Source organism: Macaca fascicularis, chromosome 9 (assembly GCF_037993035.2).
Source record: "Macaca fascicularis isolate 582-1 chromosome 9, T2T-MFA8v1.1".
Taxonomy (NCBI): domain Eukaryota; kingdom Metazoa; phylum Chordata; class Mammalia; order Primates; family Cercopithecidae; genus Macaca; species Macaca fascicularis.
In genome coordinates this window covers 78,908,553-78,923,529 of record NC_088383.1, presented here as the reverse complement: position 1 = coordinate 78,923,529, position 14,977 = coordinate 78,908,553, and the positions used below count along the sequence as shown (strand labels likewise).

General features: G+C 36.3%; 1 protein-coding gene across 2 annotated transcripts in view; it reads right to left on the bottom strand.

Annotated features, from left to right (window-relative positions):
• Positions 1-14,977, bottom strand: part of CTNNA3 (catenin alpha 3) — a 1,764,647-nt gene that overhangs the window by 1,735,971 nt on the left and 13,699 nt on the right. Inside the window, exon 2 of one of the 2 annotated variants that reach the window (XM_065521050.2) lies at positions 12,852-13,002. The gene's annotated coding sequence lies outside the window, so the exon portion shown is untranslated. Of the gene's footprint in view, positions 1-4,771; positions 4,890-12,851; positions 13,003-14,977 lie in introns of those variants that run through there. The other variant, XM_005565734.5, reaches the window with a different exon arrangement.

Sequence of the window (14,977 nt, the reverse complement as noted above, 5' to 3'; positions counted from 1 at the left end):
TGTACATGTATATGTATATGTAAGAATTTAAACTTTGACCCAGCAATTCAGTTTTTAGGAATTTACCTCAAATATAAAAATAAAAAGTGATGTATGCCCAAAGCAATTAATTGCAGCAAAGAGAGAGAAAAGGAAGAAAGAAAGAGAAAAAGGAGGGAGGGAGGGAAGGAGGGAAGGAGGGAAGGAGGGAAGGAAGGAAGGAAGGAAGGAAGGAAGGAAGGAAGGAAGGAAGGAAGGAAGGAAGGAAGGAAGGAAAGAAAGGAGGGAGGGAGGGAGGAATGTTGGCCCTTTCTTCACATCACGTACAAAAACTTACTTGAAATGGATCATAGAGCTGAAGGTAGGAACTAAAGGTATTAAACTTCTAGAAGAAAACATAGGGAAAAAAATCATTGCAACCTTGGCAAAGTTTTCTTAGCTGCAACACCAAAAGCATGATCCATAAAGGAAAAAGTTGATAAACTGGACTTCATGAAAATTCAAACTTTGTGAAAACACAAACCATAGACGGGGACAAAGTATTTTGAAAATCTACATATGACAAAGGTCTTGTATCCAGGAAATATAAAGAACACTTAGAACTCAATAATTAAATGAAAAACAACTCAACTCTTTAAATGGGCAAAAAAAAAAAAAAAAAAAAAAATTGAAAAGACATCTTACCAAAGAAAATACATAGAGGGTAAATAAGCACATGAAAAATGTTCAACATCATTAGTCACTAGAGAAATGAAATTAAAGCCAAAATATGTACTCCTCCACACATGCTAGAATGGCTAAAATCTGAAAGATTATAATAAATACTAGAGCTAGCAAAGATGAGAAACAACTGGAAATCTCACACATTGCTAGCGAAAACGTAAACTGGTACAGCCACTTACAGAAAAAAGCTTGGGGCCGGGCGCGGTGGCTCACGCCTGTAATCCCAGCACTTTGGGAGGCCGAGGCGGGCGGATCACAAAGTCAGGATATCGAGACCATCCTGGCTAACTGTGAAACCTCGACTCCACTAAAAATACAAAAAATTAGCCGGGCGTGGTGCGGGCGCCTGTAGTCCCAGTTACTCAGGAAGCTGAGGCAGGAGAATGACGTGAACCCGGGAGGCGGAGCTTGCGGTGAGCCGTGATCGTACCACTGCACTCCGGCCTGGGTGACAGAGCGAGACTCCGTCTCAAAAAAACAAAAAAAAAAAGCTTGGAAGTTTCTTATAAAGTTAAACATATACCCATTCTATAACTCAGCAATTCCACTCCTTAAGTATTTAGCCAAGAGAAATAAACACTTATGTCCACATAGATACCTGTATGTAAACATTCATGGTGGCCTTATTCATAAGACAGTCATCCCCCCGAATCCTTGGGGGATATGTTCCAAGACCCCCAGTGGATGCTTGAAACCTGGGATAGTACCAAACCCTATAAATACTATGTTTTTTCCTATTCAACACACATCTAATAAAGTTTATAAATTAGGCACACTAAGAGATTAACAACAATGACATCATAAAATAGAACAATTTTAGCAATATATTGCAATAAAAGTTATGTGAATGTGCTCACTAATTCTCTTTCTCAAAATATCTTATTTTGTGTAATATTTTTGAACCATGGGTAACTGAAACTGCTAAAAGTGAAACCATGGATAAGAAGGGGCTACTGTAGTCAGAAACTAGAAACAACTCAAATTTTCACCTACAAGTGAATGGATAAACAATTTGTGACACAAGCATACCATCACATGCTATGCAAGAAGAAAGAATGAACCAAGTATACAGGCAACGATATGAACGAATATCAAAAGCATTTTGCTGAGTGAGAATCAGATATAAATAAGTACACACTATATGATTCCATTTATATAACATTTTTGAAAGGACAAAAACATAGGGACAGAAAACAGATTGCTAGTTGCCAGATGCCAACGGTTGATGTAATCAATTGACTGCAGAATGGCACAAAGAAACTTTTTAGCATGTTGGGGATATTCTATTTGATTGTGGTGATGACGGTTCTATAACTGTATATGATTGTCAGATCTCATCAAACTAAACGTTAAAGGAGTGAATTTAATATGGTGTATAAAAATTATTTCTCAATAAATTTGACTTTTAAAAAATATCTTTTCTGTTCATCTCTTATCCACGTGGCACAGAAATATTTCTACATTATTTCATCCACTATATAATTACAAGTTTCCACTGATATCCTTTGGCTCCATGAGCTCTTTGTTAAGTTCTCTGAACTAATACTTTCAAAAGTTAATTCGCTCTTTCTAAGTGTCTTGGCCCTTCTTGTACATCTGTCAATTTACAGTATTTGGTGCCTAAACCCTACCTAACTTCTTAATAGTATTCATTCCCAGGCTTCACACCTGTGTGTCCAGGTTATTCTCAATGTCATCCTGGACATCTGATCAGTTATTTGTTATATATTTAATTTATAATGTTTCTGGCAAGAACTCTAAGTCAACCTATCTATGTGTTTACAGTACAAAACTATAAAAACAAGCTTTCAGTATTTGTCTGTTTTTGTACTGCTTTAAAAACAAAATCATTTCTTTTTTTTTTTTTTTTTTTTTTTTGTGTTAAAGCTAGCTCAGATTTTATTTTGGACCCAAAAAAAAAAAAAAAAAAAAAAAGCAATTGAATTGTTCTGTAGCTGGAGGCATGGGCAAGGGTAGTCCCCAGGCAGTAAACTCTCCCACGGGTGGGCTGAGGGGCTAGGGCTGAGCCTCAGGTGGGTCTCCTGTTTCCTGTGCTCCTCTGCACAACGGCCTCCCTCCCGGGATCTGGGGCAGTCACAGGAGGGGCAGGCTGGGAGGGACTGCCGCAGCTGTTGACTTGGGCAGGACGTCAGAGGACTCAGACACCAGCTTCCCATCGCAGGTCTAGGTCTTCTTCACAACCACAGCCCTGGTGAATCATTTCTTATTGACCTTACTTTTAACAATGAATAAAAAAGAGCCAAGTGACTGTCCCTGGCTCATCATGATAATATCAGAAGACAACACTGAAAATCCTTAGCAAATTTTAACTACTACCCTCTTGTCTCTTTTCAATACTGCTGTATGACAGCAGCGAGTTTCTAAGTTAGTTCACTTAGACAAGCCCAGTGTAGTGAGTACAAGGCCCAGAGTACCAGAGTCTTCAACATAGTAGGTGTCTTGCGAGTATTTGAAGATGAAAGTACATTATAAAGTCCTGTCTCTGGTTTCCTTCTTTCTACTCAACAACTGTTTTTACCAGTTAGATCAATCCAGTTAATTTTGACCTTACAGAAGTTGAAATTCAAGTTAAATTTACTGCTAGATTAAAAGGGTGAAAAGAAGGAAAGTAGCTAATCCCATTTACAACAATTTTTTTTTAAATACTAGGACTAGTATTCATATATTTATACAAAATTGCTAAATATATTTTATTTTAAACATTGTCTTGATCGTGTCTGTTCTAATATGTAGATATTTTATCTTATTTAGATCACTCCGGTTGTTTCCAAAAAAACTAAGCTTCCTTTAATCTCTCTTCTGAACTAACCAAATTTTTTTCTGAACACTTGAGGCCACATTTATGTTCACATAAGTTAGTGTGTGGGTTAAAAGGGTAGCAGTTCTTCATTATTTTTCACCAAAACACAAGTGACATTTAAAGCATATTTAATATTCACAATCTAATATATTCTCCTCATTCCAGAGCCACCGAGGTAAGAGGAGGCAACTGGTTTGCATGAAACTCCACCATAAGATTTCTGAAACCCTGTATTTTCTCTCTTACCAATCCATAATACACCACAGTTATTGTTGAGAATTGCTGCATTTATTTTATTGTGTTTTCTTACTCCTGGCTGTTTTATATCCCACACTTGTTTTCTTTCTTCTTTCACTCCACACTTAATTTATCCTATCTTGAATTTCATGCAGCCTTATAAACCACCTTAAATCCTTTCTCGAGCAAGGCAAGGAATAAATAAAGAGTCATTCTAGGTATCTGAAAAAGCAATCTTTTCTCATTTACCTTAGATAAAGCCTTACAACTTTAACTTCTTGCTGCCTCTTAGCTATGCTCTACCGTACTGAATATGCAAGTATTGGAAATCATGAGTTTCTCCTTTTTTGCTTTACCAATTCTCTGTTTAAAAATATTTAAGTCTGCACACAGAAACTATAGGGAAAACAACTATGCACAACTTAAGTTTAAAAGCCCATAACAGCAATTAAATTGTTTGCACAAATAACCTACTTACTGTACAATTTTTGTGTCTAAAGTATGTAAAGTTTCGCGTGCCTTGCATACAGTTACTCAATCATTATAGTAATAGCTCAGTTACAGAGTAGGAGTTTTTAAATGAGCTGATGTAAGACTGCTATAGTTTGGGCATGGCACATGAGAATTTGTTTTAGTGCTATTTTTAAAACCACTAATAAACAGCAGACTCGAGCCTCTGCTCAATTGAATCTGCCTGAGTTGTGAAATTAAAAAATGTGTAAGAGAACCACATTTTTATCTAAATCTGAAATGCCTGCTAATATACTCGGAAAAGTAGACATTTAAAATTGGAGCTTTCATAAAATAGTCTAGAGTTTAGTGTTACTAAAAGGAAAATTAGTTATAAAAGTAAAAATTGTACAACATAATAGTTTCTATTCATCCCATTTTATAGAAATAATGTCCTTTCATTTCCCCCAAAGTTATCTAACCAAGCAACAGATAATCTATAATTACTAGGATTTGCCTTATAGCAAAGTTTGATTTTTAAAAGTTTGACACTCCACTCACCTACTGCAGGACAGAGTATTGCCCATATACAGATACTAAACCAATTGTCTAAGCAATTTCTTGTATTTAGAAATTCAGTGCCACTATCATGGCTCACAATTTGGCTTATGATGCATCTGTAAGCAAACAGCCTGACAAGCACCCTAGTGTATTTCAGGATGACTGACAGGACACAGTGGCCCAACCAAGAAGGGGGGATGGGTGCTCTTAAAGCAACATGCCAGTGAAGGGTAACATCAAACAGCAGAATCAGACCTGAAATTCTATTTTTCAGATTTACAACGAAATAATAATACATTATCCACTATCAACTTGTAAATACAACTTGCATGGTCATTATGTACCCAAAACACTGTAAATCCCAAAGTAGAATTTTTGAGAATTTGTAAAAGTAGAAAGAAAAAATGTAAAACAGGCATGTTATATGATACTTCCCTGAAGTGATCAAGCTTTCAGGTTACTTAAGAATATGCCTGTTATTTTTAACAGAAATTAAATCAGGCTATCCACAGAAAAGCCATTCTTTCTTTTCCTTATAATATCAATTTTTATTTTAGATTCAGGGAGTACTTGCACAGGTTTGTTATATGAGTATACTACATGATACTGAGGTTTAGGTTATGATTGATCCCATCACCCAGGAAGTAGGCCTAGTGCCCAAAGAAAAGCAATTCTTATCTCACCTTCAGATATTTGTCAATAGCTCTTACAAAAGCAATTCAGGAATAACTAATGAAGGTAATTTAAATATCTTTAATTAATCCGAATTGTTATTGAGGATAGGGGCCAGAGATTCATGTATTTTTCCCCCTGCTGCATTCCTTCCCTATGACCTACTTCAAGATTAAAATATAGACCAAAAGATTAAGAAATTCCCATTATAGATATTTCTACATTAATTTCACTTTAGAAAACATTTAAGTAACATATTGGCTTCATTCTTCACATTTACAATTTTTCCTATATTATTTCACAATACTCTGCACTGCTCAATCTTTATAATAGAGCAATCATCCATATTTTAAAAACAAACAAAAAAGCCAAGTCATTCATTTTTAAACACAATCCCTCATTTAGCCAGTAGAGGGTATTATTAGATTCTGAAAGCCCACATATTGCACCCAATAACATGTATTTTTATACTTCAGCTAGGAACTGGGACACGTCATCTCGACTTTCCTTAGTAAATGCACTTGGAAATATCCCATTTTACTTTGCCCATATAAATTTGACTTTTAGAGCCCAGATTAATGTTTCTCATCTGTATCAGACTACCATTATTTCCTCCTCTATCTGCTCCATCAGCTGCATCCTCTGAAATAAAAGAAAAGCACTAGAAGACCAAGAAGTGGCAGAATTACCAAGAAGTAGCAGAACTGGGTTCAACCATCAGAAAGACTTTCCACAATCCTAAATTTTTCTGGGACAAACAAACAAACAACAATCTTACATAAAGATTCTAAACTCCATTAAAAAATCCAAAACAAATTCTGAAGAAAACAGAACTAAACTATAGGATAAAATCTCTCTTCAAAATCATATGATGTTTGCAACCTCTTTAACTCATATATCGTAATTGCCCTGTTTAATATTTGCTAAATTTTCATTATGTATTAGAAGCCACAGGCTAATTTTTAAAAATATATTTCCTGTTATTACAGCATTATTATATTTCTCATAAACATGCAGTATTATGACTAACAAAGTTCCCATATAATTTATAGGTTATTTATTTTATAACTTAACATTCAGTGTGGAAAGACATGGACAGCAATTTGCCTGATTTATTCTAAAAATAAAAATTTTACTATCTAATTAGCTAAAATCATTAACTCCCACAAATTTATCTTGGCTGAAGATAAAAAATGTTCTGTTTCTTTGATGCTATTATATCACAAACATCACGTTAACTATGGCAAAAGTGAAAAAACAAGTTCAAAGAGCAACCTCTTTTTTCATGCTCTGATTTGCCACTAATGACACATCCTCTATGCTAAAGTACTAAATTTTCCAAAGAGAAAATAAATGTTAATTCTCTCCCTCAATTGTCATTCAAAATAAGAAATTACAGGTTATTTTCCTTTAAAGGGGAATTCTGTTTCTAATAATAAAAAAAGGTATTGGGTTCTCACTGAAAGAAACTGCTCTATAAGATCATTTCTCATACTCAAATGTGGTAGTTTCTTTCCTCATGTAATAACTAACAATAGCCATGTAAATATCACATTTTACATTTGGAAATAAAATAGATCCCTCTTAACTATATTCTTTCATGAAATGTTATATCTTCAATTTTCTAAACAGATATATTCGCTATAATATAAAATAGATACCTGGGCTTTTTTCTCAAATTAACTTATAGGATAAGCCACTATTCAGAAGAAAACTGAAAAGTCAGTTTTGTCAGTAATTTGCTTATCCTTTTTGCCAATCATCCACACATTTTGGAATATGTATATAAATAATTTTGTTGTTGTTATTTCTAGTTACCCACTTAATTCTACTTTACTTTTCAACTCTGAGTTTGGTACCTGACACAGGCTCTCCTGAACTATGTCTCACTCAATGGTTTTCAGTTTCCCTAGGTGCCTTAAGAACCTACATCTAAAGGCCATATTAGTCTCAATTCTATTTGTAGATTTAAAAACAAATTAAGGATAATGCTTAGGGAGAGGGAGAGATTGAATAAGCAGTGAACAGATACGACTTACTTAAAATATTCCTTTTTACTTTTAGCAAAAATGCCTCCATACACTATATGCTCTATCTGAATTTTCAATATATTTTATATATACAGTAGTTCCCCCTTATAGACAACGTATGTGTTCCAAGACCCATAGTGAATTCTGGAAACCACATATAGTTCTGAACCCTATATATGTTTTTCCTATACCTACAAACTGTGATAAACCTTAATTTATAAATTAGGCAAGAAATTAACAATAATAATTATAAAATAGAGCAATTATAACAATATGCCTGCATCAGAACTCTTGCACTTTGGGGCCAGACTGTGACAGTCCGTTTGAAAATCTAGATGGCCTCTAGGAATGACTAATGGGCAGGTAGCATATACAGCAGGACATGCTGGACAAAAAGATGATTCATGTCCTGATTGAGACATAACAGAAAAGCACAAGATCTCATTGTGCTACTCAGAATGTACACATTTACAACTTGTGGATTGGTTATTTCTGGAATTTCCATTTCATATTTTCAGACCAGGGTTGACCTTGGGTATCCAATACCACAGAAAATGCAGCCACAGATAAGAGGCCTACTGTGTGTGTGTGTTTTTTGTTTTGTTTTGTTTTGTTTTGTTTTTTTTGAGACGGAGTCTCACACTGCCGCCCGGGCTGGAGTGCAATGGCACGATCTCGGCTCACTGCAACCTCCGCCTCCCGGGTTCAAGTGATTCTCCTGCCTCAGCCTCCCAAGTAGCTGGGATTACAGGCACTCGCCACCACGCCCGGCTAATTTTTTGTATTTTTAATAGAGACGGGGTTTCACTATGTTAGCCAGGCTGGTCTCGAACTCCTGACCTTGTGATCTGCCCACCTCGACCTCCCAAAGTGACTACTGTATTTCATTTATCTTCAAAACAATTTATTACTCCCCTAAATTACTTCAGTGGGCTCTTAGAATGTAATATTGACACCAGTTGACAGGTATAGTGCAAGCTCAGACTCTGACATAGGTTAGGTATGCTAAGTTTGAGGTGCAGTGGCATATGCAAATCGTTATGTCCCATGAGCAACTGGAAATGCAGAATCCATGAACTTTGGAGAAAAATTATGCCTACAGATACAGATATAGTAATCTGTCCATCCATGTTACACTCTAATCCATAAGAGTAGATGAGCTCTTCCAAGACTAATTATAGAAGGAATAAGGCAGCCACCTTACAAAACAAATACAGTGGAGAATATGATGAGAAGAAATGTCATAATAAGAATAGTAAGAAATGCAAAACAAACTGGGTTCAAATTCAAACTCACTTTACCCTCTTTGGCCTCATCCACAATGACCCCAATTTACCCTGTTTTCCTGATGTAAAATGAGACCTATAAAACTTCTATGAAGAGTAATTACTTATAAAATTGCACACAGAATATAATGGAATGCTAATTACCATGCCAAATAATTCATTTATCAATTATTGTTATTTTGTGGAAAGATACTTTTCTTTTTGTGAAATTCTGCTTTTCAAAACCAAAATGCCATTGAATTTTAGAGGGCTGCTGTGAAACACATCAAATAGATTGCCCCTCTGATTTTTAAATGGATAAAAACGATTATGTCCACACAGCTTTATTTAGTAAATTGAATCCATGTCACCAATGGAAGTCATCTATTCCATCCATGAAAATAATTTATAATTGGATAGCAAGAAAACATGGTACTAAAATGTAAGTATGTTTAGAGCTTCTTCCAAAGTTGCGACATGTTTAATAGGGAAAATTAAAGGGACATTAACACATATTAATAAATTGAGTATTTTTTTTGGAAGAGTGGGTATAGGATGGTTAAAGATAGAATACTGAACTAAACACAAACAAATGACAATAAGAAAAAATAGAAACCTCTGTGTCTTGTTCCCACATAAGACTTATGGAGTTGTGCCAACCTGCTTCATTCCAGAGCAGAGAGTCACTCAGTCACTGAGGCTATATTAGAAAGAGAGAAAGGAAATCCTTTTCTCCCACACTCTCCGTTTCCAAAGATAATAACAGAAAACTAGAGAGTGATGGATTTCACTACTAAGCAGCCATGTCTATTTTACTCATGTCTTTCATTGACTCTCTAAGTCTAGTCTACTGATTTTGCACAATAGAACAAAAGAAATATATGCACAAAAACAAATAAAATCAATTTTGCAAAACTTGTAATATCCCTAAATTTTCCAAAATATAACTGCTGTAGTCACTAAATTAAAACTATAACATCATTGCTATTAGGTCATCAATTGTATTCAAAAGAATGAAGCTTATCACAGAGAAAGGTAAAATAATTAAATTCAGTCATAGAGCCAATGAATCACACTTCTTTTACTTCAAATGATAACCCTGCCAAATCAAACAGTCTGAGTAACCCCCACACACACATCCCAAGCCAATCCAATCCACTTTTTTCCCCCCTGGGTCTTGGGTGCACAGAATCAGACTAACACAATCAGTCACAGTCCTCACTGGTGGACTACTCCATGAAAAGCCTGTTTTATTTTTTGTTTTCATAGTCTATATTCCCTGTCCTCAGTTCTGTTCCCCTGTCTGCTTCTTATGGTAGTTAATGGGTACATTTCCAATTAAACTTCCATAACTTTTTTTACATACTCTATATATGTCTACAAGAATATATAACTTTATGTGTATGGATGTTTAAATTTACACAAATAATATTGTATTTCCCATCTCTTTCTACTTCTCTCTCTCTCTCTCTTTCTCTCTCTCTCTCTCTCTCTCTCTCTGTTTCATTGTGTGGTGTTTTGTTTTGTTTTGTTTTGTTTGGTCTTTCTATGTTGGACTATAAAGATGTAAACACTGAACGTTTGCTCACTCAGCACATAGTCCCAACCTTGTTCTCCCTTATGTTTCACTGCTATGGAAGCAGGACATTTGATTTCCCAGCCTTCTTTGCAACTCAGAATGGCATGTGAAAGAATTCTGGCCAATGAAACGGTAAGCTTTTGCTGTCCCTATCAAAAGGACATCAGCGCCCTTGCCATGCCTTCCTTAACCTGACTGTGGTAAGGTGCCTAGAAATAAAACAATCTTACTGCAAAGCTGAAGAGGAAGGATGACAGAGTAGAACTATAGAAAGAACTTGGGCCCTTGATGACATCCGTTATTAACTTCTTACCTCCAGACTTCTTATTTGATAAAAATGAGTTCCTAACTAATATAATAGATTTAGTTTGTTCCTTTATTTTCCATTGTATAGCATTTTGTCACATGCATCTATAACTATATTTTGTGTCCATATCACTAATCAAGCACATTTCGGTAATAGCCAACTCTTTGCTATAGGAAACAATGCTGTAATAAACATTCTCATACATGTCTCTTTGTGTGCCTATGCAAGAGTCCATTCTGTTATAGGCTAAATTGTATCTCCTCAAAATTCCTGTGTTGAAGTCCAAAGCCCTAGTACCTCACTCAGAATACGACCGTATTTGGAGATAGGTCCGTTAAAGAGGTGATTAGGTTAAAATGAGGCTGTCAGGATGGACCCTAATTCAATCTTACTGGTGTCCTTATAAGAAGAGGAAATTAGGACACAGAGAAGAAAGGACATCAGGAATGTGCACATAGAGGGGTGACCATGTGAGGAAGGTGGTCATCTGCAAGCCAAGGAAAGAGGCCTCAGAAGAAACCGAACCTGCCAACACCTTGATCTTGGACTTATAGCCTCCAGAATTGTGGAAAAATAAATTTCTCTTGCTTGAAGATCCCAGTCTGTGGTATTTTACTCTGGCAGTCCTAGCAAACTAATACAATTCAGAAGTATAATTTCTGGGTCAGAATGTGAGTATTCAGTTTCAATAAATATTGTCAAATTGGTCTCCAAAACACACCACAGCAGAGAATGTAGGTTCACATGTCCCTACCTCCTCACCAACACAAGATATTACATGACATTTTAACTCCCACCAACATGGGACATGCAAAGCAGATATCACTATTTTGATTTGCACTTCTGATTACCAGTGTAAATGCTAATCTCTTTTTAGTTGATTAGTCAGCCATTCAAATATCCTTTCTATAAATTCCTTACTTGTATTCTTCACCTGTTTTTCTCCTAGGTTGCCTGTTCATTTCCTTACTTATTTCAAAGAATTCCCTATATATTGAAAATGTAATCTTTTGTCAGTAATATTCCTTGAAAATATCCTCTGCCTCCTTCGTACGTCCCTCTTTGTCTAGGATACCTTCCCTTGAACATTCTACCATCTGTAGATGAAAGTTTCATTTTCTTCATAGCCTTACACATTCTAGGTTATTGCCATACATTAATATTTACCAATTTAATGAGTATGATAAAGTATCCTATGTTGTTTTAATGTGTCTTTACCCAGTAACTAGTGAAGAAAACTAAGTTTCTTTTGACTTATTTATGGGTCATTCTAATTTTCTTTTCTGTGAATTACCTTTTCACATACCATTGACCCTATTGGATTGTTCCTTTTTTGATTGTTTATCTCTTCCTTATTAATTTTTTGGAGTTTTTAATAAAATCTTACGATAAATGACTTTTGTTAAATGGTGTATGAGTCAACTATTTTGACAATAACACCATATAAAAAAACCACCACTGAGGTTTAGAACTCAGTGGCCTAAGAAAACGTTTATTCTTTCTTGTGGATTTTCAGGTTGGCTAAAGATTGGCTAATTCAGAATGGACCTGGCTTAGCTTGCCCCAAGCTATAGTTTTAGGATCCAGATCTGCTCCACATTTTTCTCATCCTCCTTGGACAAGTAGGCCACTTGGAGCATATTCTTCTCATGAACAGAAACACAAGATGGGCAAATGGAAACATTCAGTACCTCTTAAGGTGAAGGCTCCAAGTTGGCACTCTGCCTTTTCTGCCCACATTCTAATGGGCAAAGCAAGTCATATGGCCAAGTCTAACTTTTCTGCCCACATTCCAATAGGCAAAGCAAGTCATATGGCCAAGTCTAACATTAATGGAGCAGGGAAATACACTCTGCCTCTAGTAGGAAGAATTGCAAAGTCACATGGCAAAGGGGATGGATATAGGGAGCCAGAGGATTGGGAAACCATGTGATCCACTTTATATGGATGAATGTAAGCATACCCTGTCAATTGGTAGTTTTTGTTTCTTTTTATTGTTTTTTCAGTCTTTCAATTAATTAATTTTTGCGTTAATGTAATAATTTCAGTATTTTACTTTATGGCTATATTTTGAGTGTCTTATTTAAGAAATTATGTCCAGGCCGTGCGCAGTGGCTCACGCCTGTAATCCCAGCACTTTGGGAGGCTGAGGTGGGTGGATCACAAGGTCAGGAGATAGAGACCATCCTGGCTAACACGGTGAAACCCCGTCTCTACTAAAACTTACAAAAAATTAGCCGGGCGCGGTGGTAGGTGCCTGTAGTCCCAGCTACTCGGGAGGCTGAGGCAGGAGAATGGCGTGAACCCGGGAGGCGAGCTTGCAGTGAGCCGAGATCGCGCCACTGCACTCCAGCCTGGGCGACAGAGCAAGATTCCGTCTAAAAAAAAAGAAAGAAAGAAAGAAATTATGTCCTATCCTAAGATCATAAATAATTTTCCTCTAGAATGCAATCATAGGGATCAATAACCAATATATTTTGAATTAACATATGCCTAAATGTAAGATTATATCATATAAACTAAAGGCTGAGGTACCTAAGTTAAGTAATCAAAGTTAAAAATATTTACCCAAGGATGACTACTTATTTCAGGTAAATTTTTGAGCTTGGTCTTTAAAATATATTAATAATACAGGCTGGCAGAGAAGAGAAAGACCCAGGAATTAAAAGAAATCACAAAACTTGATTGTCTTTTATAAACAGATCTTTATTAATCTAAGCAATATAGGTATATTCAAAAATGCAAAGCACAAGAACACAGAAAAATATATACAGTCTTCTGAGGTCATGCCATTGGAAAAGGAAAAAAGAAACTTTCACAGAACTGAACAATTATAAAATGATATATGTTATGATGTCATATTTGTAAAATATATGTGTATATATGGTAATAGCAGGGTCGACTTCAACAGTTTTGGGTAAAAATGAGGTCATTCCTATTAATTTTTCAAGCTAAAATCACTTCCCAGTTGCCAGACTGGCAGGGAATCCAGTATCTCTCTTGTCTCTCAAATTGTTCAGGAACTCTGGGGGTGTCTCCATTCACATGCCACAAAGAAAGAAAACCAGAGACGTGGATTAGAATACAAGTGGGCTCTGTTGAAGGATGCTGGTGTTCTGTTCCTGGCACACAGTTTACTGATGGAAGCTGACTCCCCATAGTCCAGTGAGACCCTTTCTCCTGCTGCACTCTTGCTGTTGCTGCTGTGGATCCTGTGAGAGGTCACAATGATTTAAGACAAGCATACTATTCCTGCATATGTATGGCACAGAACCCATGCCTTCAACGTTTTAATTTACCAAGCCTAGTGACTGAGTCAGGAGGACCTTCCAGTCAGTTACACATGTGCCAGAAACAAACCCCTCTAGGGTAACATAGGCCATGAGGGGCGTTCTAGTTTAAGGGTCTTTGGTGTTCTTTCTCACTAGCAAATTTTAATCAGGACTAATTTGATGCAGGGGTCAGGGGAACTCTTCCTAACAACAGATACATTGTAAAAGGAAAGAGTCCAGGTCTGCAGTCTTCTCATGTTTGAAGGCTCCCAGACTCTACAAATTTCTTCCAGTCTCCCCAGTGTTGACCAGCGCTGCAGCTGAAATAAGACTAGAAAGGGCAAGCTTTGTCAAGTTAGAAAAAGACCCTTTTACACTAGTATCAGAGACACAAAAGGATAAGGATCTCATTGATAATTTCCAAACACTGGAGGAAATTTTCCCTTACCTTAAGGTTCACAGATAAAATATGAAATGCCCACTTTGAATTTCAGATAAACAAAGAATAATTTTCTGGCATAAGTATGTCCTATGCATTATTTGGGACATACTTACACACACACGCCTGCACACACACACATATTTGTTGTTTCCTTAAAATTTAAATCAAGAGTGTGTCCTGTATTTTTATTTGCTAAATCTGGTCACTTTACCTTATCTACTTCATGAATTACAAACGGAGGAAAAAGGGAGCTGAAACTCACTTGTGCCTAAATTTTCAACAGCACAGAGTCAGACCCTCACATCTCAGCCATGTAGCCTCACATCCTATCAAAGACTTGGGGCTGACACAACCAATCAAAAAGTCAGCTTGCACTTCCTTACTTCAAAGAAGCTGCTTTTCAGGTAGCCAGAGGTGTTTCCTAGCCACCTCCTAGCAACACATTTCTAACTACACTCAGCCAGAAGACTTTGAGTCCCAGAAATGCAGCACAGGATGAGAGAGGACAAGGAAAGAATGACATATTGTACTCTGGTATGAGAAAGCCCCAACAGAGAAGGCAGACACAAGAAAAATGCAGGCAAAAGGGTGCTCTGGAGATTAGGTTTTATGTATCTCTTTTAGAAAGGTGAATCAAAT